The sequence below is a fragment of the Triturus cristatus genome, chromosome 11 (genome assembly GCF_964204655.1).
Source record: "Triturus cristatus chromosome 11, aTriCri1.1, whole genome shotgun sequence".
Taxonomy (NCBI): Eukaryota; Metazoa; Chordata; class Amphibia; order Caudata; family Salamandridae; genus Triturus; species Triturus cristatus.
In genome coordinates, this window is record NC_140594.1 from 54172117 (window position 1) to 54191722 (window position 19606).

At 46.8% G+C, this 19606-nt stretch overlaps 1 protein-coding gene across 2 annotated transcripts in view; it reads left to right on the forward strand.

Annotated features, from left to right (window-relative positions):
- Nucleotides 1-8787: 8787 nt before the first annotated feature.
- The window catches only part of GP1BB (glycoprotein Ib platelet subunit beta), a 65183-nt gene continuing 54364 nt past the window's right edge, over nt 8788-19606 (forward strand). Inside the window, exons 1-2 of one of the 2 annotated variants that reach the window (XM_085633404.1) lie at nt 8788-8896; nt 16623-16731. The gene's annotated coding sequence lies outside the window, so the exon portion shown is untranslated. The remainder of the gene's footprint in view (nt 8897-16622; nt 16732-19606) is intronic. The other variant, XM_085633402.1, reaches the window with a different exon arrangement.

Below are 19606 nucleotides of genomic sequence, written 5' to 3' on the forward strand. Positions count from 1 at the left end.
GTAACATTAAGTGTGGCGGCCATGTTGGTACAGAGTACTGGAAGCGTGGCTTCTGACAAGAATAAGTAAGGAGGTCCACAGATGTGGTGTGCAGCGCCTCAATATCAGTATGATCACGTGTAATGTTAGGTGTTTCTATTGAAGCCTGTTGGTGCAGACTAGAAATGTGTGACTCATGTCAAAGACGAGTTAGGTATAACTTTCTAAAGTAGCACTCTCTGATTGTTATACTGCTGCAGTGCTAAGTGAAGTTATGTAAGGTGGTATAAAGTATGATGTACAAAGCGTCACAAACCAAGTGGAGAAAATCTAAATACCAGAACATATCAATGCAAGAAGTAAATGAAGTGGCTTCTAAGGAAATCGAAACCAGCCGGGCAAGCCGATGTTCAATCCAAGTGGTTAAGTGAAGCCATCAATACCCAGACAAAAGAGGGCTCACTCCAAGAGTGTTGGTGATGCTTAAGGGAGTGAACTCCATGGGATATCATCATTGAGACCCTCAGTATGGCATGATAATCTATGTACCCATCTCTGTTCAATCCTGAACAGTGATGGTTTGGAAATCTGTAAATGAGATTCCAGTACAATCCAGTGTATTGAATCAGGGGAATGTTGAGCCTCAGTGAAGTGTCTGTACATTCTAGTTGTGACTCGTTGGCACCGTCTGTTGCTCCTATGTTCAATTATGCGTGTTTTAACCGGTCGCATGGTCATACCTATGTATTGTAAACCACACGGACAGGTAATCAAGTAAATACACTGTCTGGTATTACAGTTGGTATGTTTTTGGATGCACCACTTGAAGTTAAGTCGCAGGGTAACTTCCTTGGTTATTGTCGTATATTTACATGCAGTGCACGTGCCGCAGTGGTAATGCCCCTTGACAGGTGGTAAGCCCCATAGAGTAGTTTGTGCAGAGTTAGTATGAATCTTGGGTCTCTTGTGAATCAGAATGTCTCTTATACTGCAAGTTATGTTATGTTATGTTATGTTATGTTATGTTATCCGGATTTGTAGAGCGCACAGCTGCCCCAGCAAAGGGGTGTCCCGGCGCTATGATGGACAAAAGAAACCGGACAACAAGCAGTATCAGGGAACACGGCCATAACAGCTCTTACAAGTCCAAAGGAAAGAGGAAGGTTTTGATGGCCTTCCTGAAGACTATCAGTTCATCAATGGCACGGATATGAACAGGAAGAGAGTTCCATAGCCTAGCAGCAAGTACTCTAAAAGAGCGGCCACCGGCCCTGGCCCTCTTAAAACGCGGAACTGTGACCAGATGAAGCCCTGAAGATCTTAGAGGCCCTGGAGGTACATACGGTAAAATAAAATAATCCAATATCTGGGGAGAAGAATGCTTCAAGATTTTAAACGAAAGACAAAGAGATTTGAACTGAATCCTCTGAACACCGGGGAGCCAGTGAAGTTTATGAATAGTTTTTTTGGCCGAACAAAATCTCGGCAAACCAACCAGAGCCCTGGCAGCAGCGTTTTGAACACGTTGGAGTCTGGAGAGTTCGGCCACATTGGCTCCCAGCAAAAGAGAACACGCATAATCCAACCTAGACAAGATTGTGGCTTGTACAATAAGCTGTCTGGTTGGAGCATCAAAAAATTTGAAAATGGGTCTAAGTCTACGAAGAGTCCCAAAACACATGGCAGCGGTTTTCTTGGTGTGGGAGACAAAACTAAGTTTTGAATCCAGCCAAACCCCTAGATTTTTTACCTCGGTGACAGGAAGAGGAGTTGGATCAAGCTCAGACGGCCACCAATGATCGCCCCAGAGATGACTCTGCCTACCAACAATGAGAACCTCAGTTTTTTTGGCATTCAATTGTAGGCAGTTATCAGTCATCCAACGGGCCACTGAGCTAATTCCCTCACGAAACGTAGCAGCCTCAAGGTTGGATGCCCCACTTATTGCAACCGCCAGCTGCGTGTCGTCAGCGTAGGACACCATAGTCAGGTTCCAACGCTTGGCGACAGCAGACAGCGGCTGCACATAGAGATTGAAAAGTGTGGGGCTGAGAGCCGACCCCTGTGGAACGCCCTGTGCAATAGGATAGGGTTTAGATTGAAAAGGAGGAGTAACAACCCTAAAAGTACGACCAGATAGAAACGATCGAAACCATTCAAGAGCCATGTTCTCGACACCAGCCTCAACCAGACGATTTAATAAAATGGCGTGGGAGACGGTGTCGAACGCGGCACTGAGATCCAAAAGCACCAAAGCCGCCGTTTGACCGGAGTCGACCAGAGTGCGTAGATGATCGACCATTGAAAGCAGCGCAGTCTCAGTACTATGGCCAGATCGAAAGCCGTTCTGTGAAGGATCTAAAATATTAGCAGAGTGGAGATGAGTGGTCAGGATAGCATTGACATGGGCCTCGGTCAACTTTGCCACCCACGGAAGAAGAGATATGGGACGGTAGTTCTCTAGCTTTAATGGATCCAGGGCAGGTTTTTTTAAAATAGGCATCACCTGGGCTTGTTTCCAGCTGCCAGGAACAGAACCTGACGCCAGAGATAGATTGACGAGGTCACGTAGAGGAGGGAGACACAGTGACGCAGATTCTCTAAATTGGGCAGGTCGAAGAGGGTCCATTGGCGAGCCTGATTTGACTTACGCCGCAATTCTGTTAAACTCCTCCATTGATAGCTCTGGGAGAGAGCACAAAGACATAAAGGTCTTCAGGCTGGATTTCAGCTTCTCCTGAGGTACAGATGAGCCAGGCAAAGAGCGGTAAATAGCCTCCACCTTGAGTCCTGGTGTGTGCAAATCTTGGTTTAGGTATCTGTAGGTCCCCTGTATTTAAAATACTCCAGTGTTTCAAAATGATCTTCTTAATCGGGACTGAATTAGGTGTGTATGAGGTGACACATGTAATTAGGCCAACAGGAGGTTTTTGGTGAACCTCTAGTAAAGACTCTCTAGGATTGTTTCTAGCTCTCTTCATTGAGTCATTGATAACTTTGGAGGGGTAACCTCTAGTCATACATAATACTTTATACCACCTTACATAACTTCACTTAGCACTGCAGCAGTATAACAATCAGAGAGTGCTACTTTAGAAAGTTATACCTAACTCGTCTTTGACATGAGTCACACATTTATAGTCTGCACCAACAGGCTTCAATAGAAACACCTAACATTACACGTGATCATACTGATATTGAGGCGCTGCACACCACATCTGTGGACCTCCTTACTTATTCTTGTCAGAAGCCACGCTTCCCGTACTCTGTACCAACATGGCCGCCACACTTAATGTTACATGTTATACGTGAGCTTCCTTTACTCTGCACCAACATGGCCGCCACTTTTTTGAGTTGCAACACGTGACGTCACATGGTATACGCGAGCGCCTCTGTGACGCTTCACGCGCGTCACACGCCCTCAACATAGCGGCATTTTTTGACGGATATGCTGAGTATATCTTTCTGCAATTACCTCCCCCAGATACCACCCCGGTTCCTGGCGGTTGGGTAGGTGTTCAAGCCTAGCGTGAATCGACGCGGGTGAGTGCATCTCCATATTTGTACGGACCTTGATGCCTGATGCCTTCCCTTAGAGCTATTTATGGGCAGCTTTGGTGAGTTCCTCCTCCTTGTGCAACCCCCCGCGCCCCCTTCTCCGACCTGACTGGTGAACCTTTGTCACGGCGATATGTCGATCACCGCCCAGGTGCCAGTCGTTGCTCGTTTTTGAGTGGGACCCGACCTGCACTGTACGAGGTGCCTCCTTGCACCCACTAGTAGCGCTTATCTCTTGGTCGGCTCACCGCCTACCTTGTCTACTTGATTCTCTTACTCACTACGGTATATCCTGATTTTTTATGTTTTACAGGACCCAACTGGTGTCCATTTTAGTTACCGCCAGGACTGTTGCTAGCAATCTCTAGTAACTTACTAGGTGAGTCAGCTACCCTTGCATCCTTCCCATGAGTAATAGATAACTGTTTGTCAGTTTTTTTACCTTTTTTACCCTTTCTCATTACTGATCACACTCGGTTCATATAGGCACCCCTCGTTATAGGTTTTATAGTTTATCTACTGCTGGGCACGTGTTTGAATGTGACAGTATTTTCATTGCACCACCCTACGATAATAGTTGTTAACAGTAAGAAGAGACATACTTTATTTTATTTTGTTTAACCAATTCAAAACTTTCTTCACAGGTCACGGACCTGAGGACGTGGTATGTAGAATGCACCTTACCACTCAGTGTAGATAGGTTTTCTGATCCTGAAGAAGTGCCCAGATCCTCCTGACATACAAGGCATGAAACATGTTGATCTTTAGAGTAGAGCTACATGACTAGATACCTTATCTCTAGTACTCAGCCACTCTACACCATTTTAATCGGGCAGTTTACCTTCTGAATAAATACCGACTAGGACTAACTGACCCGTTTTAACCCACTCTTATTCACATCTACACACACTAGGCCCCTCACCCCCATGCACCAACCAGCAGGAACAAAAGATCCCCGATAAAGAGCCCAGGTTCGGGAGCCCGTCAAGTATTGCAGCGCCGACTTGACGAGGGGCATAGCTCATATGATGGAGCATGACACCTAGCTTGCTGGGTGTGTGAGAGCTCTAGTTCCACCAAGGGAATTCCCCTCGGTCTTCCCTCGGCCACACTCGGGAGTTAGTGGAGGATTAACTTTCCCTCACTCACTTGTTGCTCCCCCTATATCTCTTCTATGTACATGGTTCTGTGTTTGTAATCCTAATTTTTACCCACGAGTGAGGATTCATTACTGGATGCTTGTATCAAGGCGTGGCCTGCAAGGGTGAGCTTGTCAGGTGTGCTGATTTATGCTGTGAAATCCTTTTTGGGCCAGCACTGAATGAAACATGAATGCTGTGTTAGCTATCCATTTAACTTTTTTTATTTGGCTGGGGAGTCAAAATTTGCTGCAAATATAGTCAGCACTGTTAATTACGGCAATAATTTATAGTCCTGGCAAAAAATTTGTTTCTCACCTACTAACACCTTTTAAGAAAGTCCAACTCACGTGCTGTCACTCCTGCTTGTATAAATATTTCCCCACAACCTCTTTTGCTTCACTTTTGGGGTATGCCAGCTTCAAAAAAGTGTGTGGGTACAGAATGCCAAAATAGGTACTGAGGGGCAGATCTACAAGAAACGAACGCAGCGCGGTGCCGCAAGTCATTTTGCTGTGCTGCGTTAGTTTCGGAGCACAGGGAAGCAACATATTCACAAGAATATGTTGCAACTCTGTGCATCCCCCTGCGCTGGCGGACAAACTGCTGCCATGCGCCGGCGCAGGCACCCTTGTACCATGGTGCAAGGATGCCTGCGTCGTGAGAGGTTGTTTTTGTGCAGGAAGGGGCACCTTCCTGCACAAATACAATCAATTGAGGTGATTTCCTCTTCCAATGTGTGCTGTAGAAAGCAGCGTGCATTGAAAGAGGAAAAAAACGAGGAGAAATGAAAACATTTCATTCATTCATGGAAGCTTTATTGCGGCTATTACAGCCAAAAAAGCACATTAAAAAACATACATCATATAAAATTCATGATAAATATAGAATCTTAAAATAGTTTAAAATATAAACATATTTGAATAAAATACCAATGCAATGGATAAAAACCGTGAGACCATGAAAATCACTGAAAGCGGAAGATTAATTAAAGTGGCAAGTGCAAAGAGGGAGAAGCTTCAAGGTAACCTGTGGGCTGATTTAGTTTTAGCAGGTTCCTACGTGTTGACCACATGGAAAATAAGAATTTCGAGATTGCAACCACATGGACCGGGTCAGTGTCGGATTTTAAGATTCTAAAAAATTCACAATAGTTCCTGATGCCCAGATTTCTACAGAGCTGGATGATCCATTTCAGCCTAATCTGTTTATATGCCACACAGAAGAACATAACATGGACTATTGTTTCTTCCTCCACGTGGCATCCAGGGCATAGGCGACGGGACACTCCCGTCCACTTGTTTGTTATCGCATGTAGTGGTAGTGTCCCATACCTAAATTGCAGGAACAGTTTCTTAGCTATCAGAGGTTGTAGAGAATCCACCACCCGCTCGAATTCATAGTGGCACTTACAATCCAGAAACCCATAGGTTAAGCTCATAGAATTGGCTGACTGCAAATTTTTTGTCAGATTATACTCTTTCAATGCAGATGCCAAGATTTTTTTAGGAATGGCTGAGCAAAATTCTTCTGGGTTGGTCCAAAGGTTCTCCCTTCCAATAGCACGAAAAGAGTGCCTTACGAATGATAGCCAGGGTATGCTGTCAGCCCCCAAGGATGTCATTACCGCTTTTAATTCCTCCCTATAACAGCCCAACTCCGGGGTGCTCCATAGCCGCCGCCAATAAAGCAGCGGGCGTGACGAAATAGGATCCGCTATTGGTAGGATATTCAAGTCCATCCTTAGCGGTACCAGTGGAGTATTATTTGGTAAAGTCAGGAGTTGTCTGATAAAATTATTTTCAGTTAGTAAGAGGGCTTTGGATGGGCAGTGTCCCCAAAGTTCCGCCCCATAAAGGGAGGCTGTGCTGGCTTGCACTTTATAAATTTCAAGCGGTGGACTTATAGTCTTTAAAATGCAACTCTTCTGTACTTTTAAGATTCCCCTAGTAGCCTGAGTTAGCTTTAGGTTAGCCTTATTGATTTGAGAACCCCATGCCATTTTATCGTTCAGGGTAAGACCCAAATAGTCAAATATGGAGACCCTCTCAAGGGGTCTGTCATCCATCATCGGGTGTGGACAGTTGATGGAAGTGGCGTTAAAGACCATGTGTTTAGTTTTATTGATGTTAACCATAAAGGTTTCTCTTTTTACAAAACTGGCTAAACCCCTTTAACACACGCTGCAGTCCCATAGCTGACTTCGAGAGTAGCAGGGTGTCGTCCGCAAACATTAATGCGGGAAGTTTGCGAAGCACCAGTTTCGGAGAGTCAATATCCTTAATGGCTAGTAGATCTTCAATTAGCCCGTTGAGGAAGAGGGAAAAAAGGGTCGGCGCAAGCACACAGCCCTGCCTCACCCCCTTGCCAACGGGGAATGGTACCGTCAACGGACCATTTTTACCATACCTAACTCTAGCATATGTACCTTCGTGAAGACGTTTAAACTGTGAGCATAGGTAGGGTTGAACGCCCATGTCCAGCAGAATACTCCACAGCTGGTTACGGTCCACCATATCAAATGCTGATCTCAGGTCCACGAAGGTTAGGTACAGGCTCCCACCTTCCAAAACTACATGCTTCCAGTGAATTAACTGGAGCCTAAACAGCTGATCTATTGTGGAAGTTTTGGCTCTAAAGCCTGCTTGCAATGGGGTCAGGATGTCATGATCTTGGATCCATTCCTGCAATCTTTCCAATAGTACCCTTGAAAAAAACATTTGGGATACATCAATGAGGCTAATAGGCCTATAATTGGCCGGTTCGGTGGGGGACCCTTTTTAGGTCTCGCCTGACCCAGCGCATGCGCTGGTCTGGCAAGACTTATTGAGAGGGCTCCAAAAAGTGCTACCAGGCCAGCCTAGAGCTACAGTGCATGTGCGCGGGTGCGCGCGCCACTTTTACCGCGATTACTTTCGCTTTAGCGGCCGCTTTGATATTTGATCGCGATCACTTTCACTTTTGCAGCCGCTTGGCATAGCCAATAGGTCTCACTTTTGGGACCTTATAAGTGTTTAGTTATGCAACTGTTGCATGGCTAAACACTTATAAGGTCCCAAAGGTGAGACCTATTGGCTATGCCAATGCTTGTTTATAGATGGGAATAATCTCTGCCCCAGGCCACGTAGAGGGAGCTGGGAGGCCTTGAAGAATTGCATTAAAAAGTACTTGGAGGTAAGGAGCCCAAACTACCTGCTTGTATAAATATTTCCCCACAACCTCTTTTGCTTCACTTTTGGGGTATGCCAGCTTCAAAAAAGTGTGTGGGTACAGAATACCAAAATAGGTACTGAGGGACTGATCTACAAGAAACGAACGCAGCGCGGTGCCGCAGGTCATTTTGCTGCGCTGCGTTAGTTTCGGAGCACAGGAATGCAACATATTCACAACAATATGTTGCATCTCTGCGCTTCCCCCTGCACTGGCGCACAAACTGTTGCCATGCGCCGGCGCAGGCACCCTTGTAGCATGGTGCAAGGATGCCTGCGTCATGGGGAGATTGTTTTTGAGCAGGAAGGGGCACCTTCCTGCACAAATACAATCAATTGAGGTGATTTCCTCTTCCAATGCGTGCTGTAGAAAGCAGCTAGCATTGAAAGAGGAAAAAAACGAGGAGAAATGAAAACATTTCTCCTCGTTGCACCTCGCTACGCCACCCATAGGGTGGCGTAGCATTCTGACGCATTTCCAGATTTACGATTTCTCGCAACTCTGGGAATGCATCAGTGGACATGGATGTTGTGTGGGAACACCCACAGGAACACCCATGTCACGCCTCTAACACGCAAAGTGTTGCATGAACAGGGGTGATATTTACAAGAACAGGTTAAGTCACGCAGGGTGACTTTACCTGTGCTTGTAAATATCACTCAACCGTCTGCGCCACCGGTGCGTCACGCAACGTGATGCACCGGTGACGCAAGGGGCTTGTAAATCTGCCCCTGAGTATATGTGTCAAATATACATTTAGGGCCAGTGCCCCCCCTTGCTGGCCTAGGGGCAGCCCTGCGTCCTGCACAGTCTTGGATAAGCTCTGACTCTGTGGTCTTGAGACGTCAGAGGAAGCTTCCCTGGGTCCTCGGCCCCCTTATCTGTCTGGAACATGCATCTACTGAGGGGGGCCTGCAGTGCTCATCGGAGGGGACTGGTAGATGCTCGGTGTCATCTCAGAGGTCTGGAGAGTACTTCTAGCTCCTGGAAGCCTGTGAGCGCCTAACAAGGTGAGTCCAGAACACCCTGTGTGCAGCCTCTGTCTCTGTGCTCCCTGCTTGTTTAGAGCTCACTGGCCATTCTGGGTAGACAACCGGGGTCATCCGTTCACGTGACCCCTCCCTAAACTCTGCAGCATCTCTGGGAGGTGATGGTGGGTTTATGCTAGAGGTGGGTGGGCCACTAAAAGCATGAGCCAGGCTCAAGCCAGAAACTCTGGCTTGACTCCATGTCTTCTGTGGCCATCGAGCCCAAAACGAGGCGAGCTTTCATGGGGGCAGATCTGGCAACCAGGTATCATAGGGTTCAAAGCCTGACCTTGACTGAACATCCCATGAATTCTGCCCCTGTGCCGGAAATAAAACGTGCAATGTAATCTGTGTCTGTCAACAATTGTAAACCCTTGGGCAAGTTTCACACTATACAAAACTGCCCCAAAGAATGTGAATCTAATCTCATCTTTCAAGAGTTAAGGACAAAACATTAGTCTTAGATGCCAGAAGAGTATCCATCGAGTCTGTGGTCAATCGCAGCTTCCCCGCTTGACCAAACTGTGTGATCCTAGACACATACTTTGTCCACCAAGCTTCCTTCTGCTCATCATCACATATAAAAGCACCTTCAAATACATGAGTTTAGGCCTGCCCAGTACAAAAAACGGGTCTTGTTTGTTTATGTATTAGTCAATACATTTGCTTCACCAAACATATGATCCTAGGTGGCATTTAAGGCACATATGACAACTGACTTGTCTCTTACTTCACTAACGACATTGTCATCAGGGCGGGGGCAGAAATGTTTCTGGGTGCATGTTTTAAAACTCTACTTTGAATAAATACTTTTCAAATAATCTGATGTACAATGGTGAACACAAAAGGGCATATTTACAAGCCCCTTGCGCCACTTTTGCGTTACTTTTCCCATGTTAAAAGTGACGCAAAAGTGGCGCAAGGGGCTTGTAAATCTGCCCCAAAGTTTCTTGAATTTTGACGATACGTTTTTCTAACGTAATGTTTTCTCCATGATTTACACGACATATTTTCAGGGCTCGGCTCGTGCACGGGCTCTCAGATCCACAGTCAGCCCTTGGCTCGGCTCGGCTCTCCATGTTAATTTGTTGGCTCGCCTACCTCTAGGGCTGATCCCTTGATTGATAATCTACTGACGTTGCACTAGTGAAAGGTGGCACATACTTGTGCATTCCCTGTTTTTTAGTGTCGGTCGCTCACATAGTACACAACACAAACCGAATCGTGCGTTGGTTTCCGAAGAGTAGGTTAATACCCAACAGAGGGTCCTTATATGTACATCAGGAAGATGAAAGGGTGAGTAGGCACCGTGGCACCCATTCCTGGGAACTACCGGCTGCACACAGGTATCTTAACCCGCTGAGCTAACCTTTTCGGTACCCTTTCTTTCCTGTCTCATGTTGCCCCAGACCCCCTGGAAGCCCTTGTTGAGAATCATGTCCAGATCGGGCATTGCCTAACACTTCCAAAGTCAATCTCAGCAAAGAGGTCCGAAGGGGGAATGGGCACCATGCCTGAAAAAATGCACCTGAATAATTTTAATTCTGCACTACGGGCAAATAGTGGCACTGCTGCCCCGCGCAACAGGAAATGATGCGAATACAAAATGTAAAGGAATATTGGGCCCGATTCACAGAACTAACTTAAGACAAAATCCTAAACTTACTACCATTTTGGTATTCACAGAAGGCACTTACTCATTTTGGTATTCACAGAAGGCACTTACTCATTTCGGTATTCACAGAAGTTAGGAGTCCTAACTTTAGGACTCCTAAATGCCTTCTGTGAATACCGAAAGTCTTAAAATTAGGATTTTTCTCAGTTTAAGAGTCCTAAAGTTAGGACTCCTAACTTCTGTGAATACCGAAATGAGTAAGTGCCTTCTGTGAATACCAAAATGGTAGTAAGTTTAGGATTTTGTCTTAACTTAGTTCTGTGAATCAGCCCACCGACCGTCTAATAGCGCAGGCAGTGAGATTCTTCTCCTCTAAGCGCTTTGGTTTAGTCCCAGGAAAGGTAATGGTTTGACGATGATGGGGAGTGAAGCCCTCCATCGCACTGCGGGTTACTGGCTCGTCTGTCCTCGTGTCCGGACATCTTCACTCACTCGTCCGTGGCAATCACTAATTACTCACTCCCTTAAGAGTCACTCACCGCATAGGTCACTCACCCCATGGCAGTTACTCACTTCAGAAGAGTTTCTCACCTCGTGACAGTCACTCTGCAGGCTGGGGCTGATGCCGGTACAAAGACTCTTAATCTTCTCTCTCTAAAGCTCCCGGATGTCTCTTCGCTTCAAAGACTTTCGATTGTCACAATATATTGTGCTGTCTTCGGCTGTCACCTCTCCTTTATTCAGCTGCCTGTCTCTTGTTCGTCTTCGTCTCTCTATACCGGGCTCCTGCTAGTTTTCATCAGTCTCGAATTCTTGCTGTCTCCCTGCGAGGATTCTGTCTCTTGCCCTTCACCAGTCCCTTCGAGTCCCCTTCGATGGCCTCTTCATGCCCTGTCTCTGCCCCTGACACCGGCACCTGACTGCTTGTTATTCGCGCCTGTCTCTGACCCTGAAACCCCCGACTGTCTCATGCTCTTGACCGGTGTCTAGCTGAGTCTCTGTTCCTCACCAACCCACGGCGCCCTGTTCTTGGACTCACTCTGGCTGTCTCTACCACCGTGCCTTCTTTTCAAGCTGTCGCTGCCTGTCTCTAGGCCCCTAGACTCTCGATCAGGCGCTCTTCTCCACCTTCCTTCGACTCTACCTCGAGGGGCCTGTCTTCCTCCTTTCATGTGCCTGTCTCATCTGTTTCTGTCTTCGAGACTCTCCCTTGTTCTGCTTCTGGCTACACCGATAAGCCTCCTGACCGTCTAATGTCACATCTCTGTTTGTCTATCTGCCCATGAGGCTCCCGTTTCTTGTACTTCGCCTGCAGATGGACGCCTCTCTGCTGCAAGCCTCTCTTGACTGTCTCTCTTGACAGTTACTTGTTTCTGTCTATGCCACAGCCGCCGAGACTCCTCCACTGTCTCTTCTTCTTGACTTGTCTATTCAGCTGCCCCTGGCTTTGAGATCCTTGACTACTATTTGTTTTACGTGCCTGTGACGGTTTCTCTCACCACAAGACTCTAGACTGTCTCTTGTTCTTTCCTCGACTCTTGGTTTTTGACTATGTATGTCTCTCGCACTTCTGACTGTCTCTTGTTCCTGACTAATACTTGCCTTTGCGTGTGCCCTTAGACTCCCGACTCTCTCTTGTTCGTGTTCTTTTCTGTATCTCTTCCCTGGGTTTCTACACTGTCTCTTGATCTTGACTTGTCTCTTTGTGTGTCTCGGCCTGTAAAGCACCAGACTGTCTCTTCTCTTGACTTGTCACTGGCTTTGTCTCTGCCCCTGAGACTCCCCACTGTCTCAAGGTTCCTGAGTCTGGTCGTGTCTCTGCCCCTAAGACTTCAGACTGTCTCTTGTTCTTGTCTCTGGCTATGTTTCTCTGCCCTGAGATTCCTGACTGTCTTCTGTTCTTGACTGGTCTCTAGATGTCTCTCTTCCCAGAGATTCTTTACTTTCTCTTGAATTTATGCTGCTGTATCGCAGCCATTGAGACCCCGACTCTCTTTTAAAGTTTACTTGTCTAAGGCTGGTTCCCTTCCCATTAGACAGGTGACTGACTCATGTTCTTGACTTGTCTCTAATTTATCTCTGTGCTGAAACTCACAACTGTCTCCTGTTCTTGTCTCTGCCCCTAAGGCTTCTACTGTGCTCAGCACCCGAGACTCCTGGCTGTCTGTTGTACAGTTTCTCTGAGGTCTGTCTGCCATTGGGACAGGCGACTCTCACTTGTTCTTGAATTGTCTCTGGTTGTGTTCAGCACCCGAGACTCCTGGCTGTTGTGCAGTTTTCCTGGGGTGTGTCTGCCCTTGAGACAGTTGACTCTCACTTGTTATTGAACTGTCTCTGGCTGAGCTCAGCACCCAAGACTCCTGGCTGTTGTGCAGTTTCTCTGAGGTGTCTCTGCCCTTGAGACAGACGATTCTCACTTGTTCTTGAACTTCCTCTGGTTGTGCTCAGCACCCGCGACTCCTGTCTGTCTGTTGTGCAGTTTCTCTGGGGAGTCTCTGCCCTTGAGACAGGCGACTCTCACTTGTTCTTGAATTGTCTCTGGTTGTGCTCAGCACCCGAGACTCCTGGATGTCGGTTGCGCAGTTTCTCTGGGGAGTCTCTGCCCTTGAGACAGACGATTCTCACTTGTTCTTGAACTCTCTCTGGCTGAGCTCAGCACCCGAGACTCCTGGCTGTTGTGCAGTTTCTCTGAGGTGTCTCTGCCCTTGTGACAGGCGATTCTCACTTGTTCTTGAACTCTCTCTGGATGAGCTCAGCACCCGAGACTCCTGGCTGTTGTGCAGTTTCTCTGAGGTGTCTCTGCCCTTGTGACAGGCGATTCTCCCTTGTTCTTGAACTGCCTCTGGTTGTGCTCAGCACCCGCGACTCCTGTCTGTCTGTTGTGCAGTTTCTCTGGGGAGTCTCTGCCCTTGAGACAGACGATTCTCACTTGTTCTTGAACTCTCTCTGGCTGAGCTCAGCTCCCAAGACTCCTGGCTGTCTGTTGTGCAGTTTCTCTGGGGTGACTCTGCCCTTGAGACAGACGATTCTCACTGGTTCTTGAACTCTCTCTGGCTGAGCTCAGCACCCGAGACTCCTGGCTGTTGTGCAGTTTCTCTGAGGTGTCTCTGCCCTTGTGACAGGCGATTCTCACTTGTTCTTGAACTCTCTCTGGATGAGCTCAGCACCCGAGACTCCTGGCTGTTGTGCAGTTTCTCTGAGGTGTCTCTGCCCTTGTGACAGGCGATTCTCCCTTGTTCTTGAACTGCCTCTGGTTGTGCTCAGCACCCGCGACTCCTGTCTGTCTGTTGTGCAGTTTCTCTGGGGAGTCTCTGCCCTTGAGACAGACGATTCTCACTTGTTCTTGAACTCTCTCTGGCTGAGCTCAGCTCCCAAGACTCCTGGCTGTCTGTTGTGCAGTTTCTCTGGGGTGACTCTGCCCTTGAGACAGACGATTCTCACTGGTTCTTGAACTCTCTCTGGCTGAGCTCAGCACCCGAGACTCCTGGCTGTTGTGCAGTTTCTCTGAGGTGTCTCTGCCCTTGTGACAGGCGATTCTCCCTTGTTCTTGAACTGCCTCTGGTTGTGCTCAGCACCCGCGACTCCTGGCTGTCTGTTGTGCAGTTTCGCTGGTGTGTCTCTGCCCTTCAGACAGTTGACTCTCACTTGTTCTTGAATTGTCTCCGGCTGTTCTCTGCACCCGAGCCACCCGATTCTCTTCTCTCCATTTTTCTCTTGCTTGTCTTTGCCCTTGAGACAGTTGACTGTCTCTTCTTCTTGACTCGTTTCTGGCTGTGTCTCTAGTGCAGACAGTCCCAGTTGTCTCTTGTTCTGAATGTCTCTGCTCTGAGACACCTGGTTGTCTTTTTACAGCATACATAAACAAGAAGTGGCAGGGTAAAATCCGCGCACAATTGTGTATCACAATATCCCAGATTATTTGTGTTCATAAATGGTGCTCCAAGGATTAGAAAAAGCCACTCCAGCCTTCCATAAATGAAGACAAAAATGTCTCCCAAAAAAACAATCAACAAAAATCATGAGCACCAAATTATCCAAAAATTCAGATGTCCACCAGACATTGTAGTTGATGTATTCGCTTTATTTCTGATCTTCATATATATCCAACAGAAGTCCAACATGAACTTGTAGCCAACATGCGTTTCGTCCCAAGGCAAATCTACCATTGACTTCATCAGGGCTAAAAATCATTCTAAGTATATCATCAAGTCTATATTGCTCCCTTCTCAAGTTCCAAGTCATATCATGCAGCCACCAATCAATAATTCTGACAATATCTCACTCCACGTCTTCAAATTATATCGGAGTTTAATTGTTTGGAAGAACGGAGAGTACTCCGACCCTGGCCAAGGTTCGTCGTTCTTGCAAACAATTAAACTGAGATATAATTTGAAGACTTGAAGTGGTGTATTGTCTTTTTACAACTTGTTTATTCTCAATTCTAAGTCATTCACAAACTTCAGGTTTTTTACCAGAAGGACCAGCTGGACTGAACTCCAGATGTGATAAGTTTTAAGGTCTGTAGCTGACTGACCTGTTCTGTCTCAGACAGGTTCTCACCTGTTCATGGCCTGTCTTAGACAGATTCCCTGCTGTTCATGACCTGTCTCAGACAGGTTCTCTTCTGTTCATGACCTGTCTCAGACTGGTTCCCTTGTGTTCATGACCTGTCTCCAGGTCTATCTCAGAGAGGTTCTCTACTGTTCATTACCTGGAGCTTGCTCTGTCTCTGGCTAGAAGTCTCCTGCTGATGACATGCCAATTTTTCTGTCTCCAGTTTGTGGTCTCTTTTTTCTGGACATGCCTCTTTTTCTGTTCTTGGATAGTTCTATTTAGTTTTTGGGGGGTTTCTTTTTCTCTCTCACAGGTTCTCACCTGTTGATGACCGGTCTCTTGTTCTGTCTTTTGCTAGTAGTCTCCTTTTATTATCTGTCTCTTGTTCTGTCTCAGACATGTTCTCTCCTGTTCATGACCTGTCTCAAGTTCTGTCTCAGACAGGTTCTCTGCCATTCATGACCTCTCTCTTGTTCTGTCTCACACAGGTATTCTGCAGTTCATGAACTGTCTCTTATTCTGTTTCAGACAGGTTCTCTGCCGTTCATAACATGTCTCTTGTTCTGTCTCACACAGGTATTCTGCCATTCATGAACTGTCTCTTGTTCTGTCTCAGACAGGTTCTCTGCCGTTTATAGCATGTTTATTGTTATGTATCTGGCTGGTGCTCTTCTGTTCCTGGCAGGTTTCTTGTTATGTCTCTAGCTGGTGCTCTTCTGTTCCTGGCAGGTTTCTTGTTATGTCTCTGGCTGGTGCTCTCCTGTTCCTGGCATGTTTCTTGTTATGTCTCTGGCTGGTGCTCTTCTGTTCCCGGCATGATTTCTGTTTTGTCTCTGGATAGTGCTCCCCTGTTCCAGGTATGTTTCGTGTTATGTTGCAGGTTGATGCTCTCTTGTTCATAGCATGTTTCTTGTCATGTCTCTAGCTGGTGCTCTCCCGTTCCTGGCATGTTTTTTGTTATGTCTCTGGCGGGTGCTTTCCTGTTCCTAGCATGTTTCTTGTTATGTTTCTGACTGATGGTCTCCTGTTCCTAGCATGTTTCTTGTTATGTATCTGGCTGGTGTTCTCCTGTTCCTGGCATTCCTTATGTTATGTCTCTGGTTGGTGCTCTCCTGTTCCTGGCATGATTCTTCTTATGTCTCTGTCTGGTGCTTTCCTGTTATTGGCATTACTCTTGTTATGCCTCTAGCTGGTGCTCTACTGTTCCTCACATGTTTCTTGTTATGTCTCTGGCTAGAGCTCTCTTGTTCGAGCGTGTTTCTTGTTATGTCTCTGGTGGGTGCTTTCCTGTTCCTAGCATGTTTCTTGTTATTTCTCTGACTGGGGGTTTCCTGTTCCTAGCACATTTCTTGTTATGTCTCTGGCAGGTGCTCTCCTGTTCCTACCATGTTTCTTTTTACGTCTCTGGCTGCCACTCTCCCGTTCCTGGCATGTTTTTCGTTATGTGTCTGGCTGGCACCCTCCTGTTGCTAGCATGTTTCTTGTTATGTCTCTGACTGGTGGTCTCCTATTCCTAGCCTGTTTCTTGTTATGTGTCAGGCTGGTGCTCTTCTGTTCCTGGCATGTTTCCTGAGCTGTCTCTGGCTGGTGCTCTCCTGTTCCTAGTATGTTTATTGTTATGCCTCTAGCTGGTGCTCTCCTGTTCCAGGTATGTTTCTTGCTATTTCTCTGACTACTCCTCTACTGTTCCTGACATTCCTTTTGTTATGTATCTGGATGGTGCTCTCCTGTTCCTGGCACGTTTCTTGTTATGTCTCTGGCTGGTGCTCTTTCATTCCTGACATGTTTCTTGTTATGTCTCTGGCTGGTGCTCTTCCGTTCCTGACATGTTTATTGTTATGTCTCTGGCTGGTGCTTCCTTGTTCATAGCATGTTTCTTGTTATGTATCTGGCTGGTGCTCTCCTCTTCCTGGCATTCCTTTTGTTATGCATCTGGATGGTGCTCTCCTGTTCCTGGCATGTTTCTTGTTATGTCTCTGGCTGGTGCTCTTCCAGTCCTGACATGTTTCTTGTAATGTCTCTGGCTGGTGCTCTTCCGTTCCTGACATGTGTCTTGTTATGTCTCTGGCTGGTGCTCTTCCGTTCCTGACATGTTTCTTGTTATGTCTCTGGCTGGTGCTCTTCTGTTCCTGGCATGTTTCTTGTTATGTATCTGGCTGGTGCTCTCCTCTTCCTGGCATTTCTCTTGCTATGTCTCTGGCTGGTGGTCTCCTGTTCACAGCATGTCGCTTGTTATGTCTCTGGCTGGCGCTCTCCCGTTCCTGGCATGTTTTTTGTTATGTCTCTGGCGGGTGCTTAACTGTTCCTAGCATGTTTCTTGTTATTTCTCTGACTGGGCGGATCCTGTTCCTAGCACATTTATTGGTATGTCTGTGGCTGGTGCTGTCCTGTTCCTACCATGTTTCTTTTTACATCTCTGGCTGCCACTCTCCTGTTCCTGGCATGTTCTTCATTATGTGTCTGGTGGGTGTTTTCCTGTTCCTAGCATGTTTCTTGGTGTGTCTCTAACTGGCACCCTCTTGTTGCTAGCATGTTTCTTGTTATGTCTCTGACTAGTGGTCTCCTGTTCCAAGCATGTTTCGTGTTATGTCTCTGGTTGGTGCTCACCTGGTCCTAGCATGTTTCTTGTTATGTCTCTAGCTGGTGCTCTCTTGTTCTAGCTTGTTTCTTGTTATGTCTCTGGCTGGTGCTCTCCTGTTCATAGCATATTTTTTGTTATGCCTCGGGCTGGTGCTCTTCTGTTTCTAGCATGTTTTTTGTTATGCCTTGGGCTGGTGCTCTCCTGTTCCTAGCATGTTTTTTTGTTATGCCTCGGGCTGGTGCTCTCCTGTTCCTAGCATGTTCCTTGTTATGTCTCTGGCAGGTGCTCCCTTGTTCGTAGCATGTTTTTTGGTGTGTCTCTGGCTGGTTCTCTCCTCTTCCTGGCATTTCTCTTGCAATGTCTCTGGCTATGGTCTCCTGTTCCTGGCATGTTTCTTGTTATGCCTCGGGCTGGTGCTCTCTTTTTTTCTAGCATGTTTCTTGTTATGCCTAGAACTGGTGCTCTCCTGTTCCTAGCATGTTTTTTGTTATGCCTCGGGCTGGTGCTCTCCTGTTCCTGGCATGTTGATTGTTATGCCTCTAGCTGGTGCTCTTCTGTTCATAGCATGTTTCTTGTTATGTCTCTGGCTGGTGCTCTCTTGTTCTAGCATGTTTCTTGTTATGTATTTGGATGGTGCTCTCCTGTTCCTGGCACGTTTCTTGTTATGTCTCTGGATGGTGCTCTTCCGTTCCTGACATGTTTATTGTTATGTCTCTGGCTGGTGCTTCCTTGTTCATAGCATATTTCTTGTTATGTATCTGGCTGGTGCTCTCCTCTTCCTGGCATTCCTTTTGTTATGCATCTGGATGGTGCTCTCCTGTTCCTGGCATGTTTCTTGTTATGTCTCTGGCTGGTGCTCTTCCAGTCCTGACCTGTTTCTTGTTATGTCTCTGGCTGGTGCTCTTCCGTTCCTGACATGTGTCTTGTTATGTCTCTGGCTGGTGTTCTTCTGTTCCTGTCAAGTTTCTTGTTATGTATCTGGCTGGTGCTCTTCTCTTCCTGGCATTTCTCTTGCTATGTCTCTGGCTGGTGGTCTCCTGTTCACAGCATGTCGCTTGTTATGTCTCTGGCTGGCGCTCTCCCGTTCCTGGCATGTTTTTTGTTATGTCTCTGGCGTGTGCTTAAATGTTCCTAGCATGTTTCTTGTTATTTCTCTGACTGGGCGGATCCTGTTCCTAGCACATTTATTGGTATGTCTGTGGCTGGTGCTGTCCTGTTCCTACCATGTTTCTTTTTACATCTCTGGCTGCCACTCTCCTGTTCCTGGCATGTTCTTCGTTATGTGTCTGGTGGGTGTTTTCCTGTTCCTAGCATGCCTCGGGCTGGTGCTCTCTTTTTTCTAGCATGTTTCTTGTTATGCCTAGAACTGGTGCTCTCCTGTTCCTAGCATGTTTTTTGTTATGCTTCGGGCTGGTGCTCTCCTGTTCCTGGCATGTTGATTGTTATGCCTCTAGCTGGTGCTCTTCTGTTCATAGCATGTTTCTTGTTATGTCTCTGGCTGGTGCTCTCTTGTTCTAGCATGTTTCTTGTTATGTCTCTGGCTGGTGATCTCCTGTTCCAAGCATGTTTCTTGTTATGCCTCTAGGTGGTGGTCTCCTTTCTCTGGCATGTTTCTTGTTATGTCTCTGGCTGTGGTCTCCTGTTCCTGGCATGTTTATTGTTATGTATCTGGGTGGTGCTCTCCTGTTTCTGGCATGTTTCCTGAGCTGTCTCAGGCTGGTGCTCTACTGTTCCTAGTATGTTTCTTGTTATGCCTCGGGCTGGTGCTCTCCTGTTGCTGGCATGTTTCTTGGTATGTCTCTGGCTGGTGATCTCCAGATCCTAGCATGTTTCTGTTTATGTCTCTGGCTTGTGTTCTTCCATTCCTGACATGTTTGTTGTTATGTATCTGGCTGGTGCTCTTATGTTCCTGGCCCGTCTTATTCTCCGCCTACCTAAATCT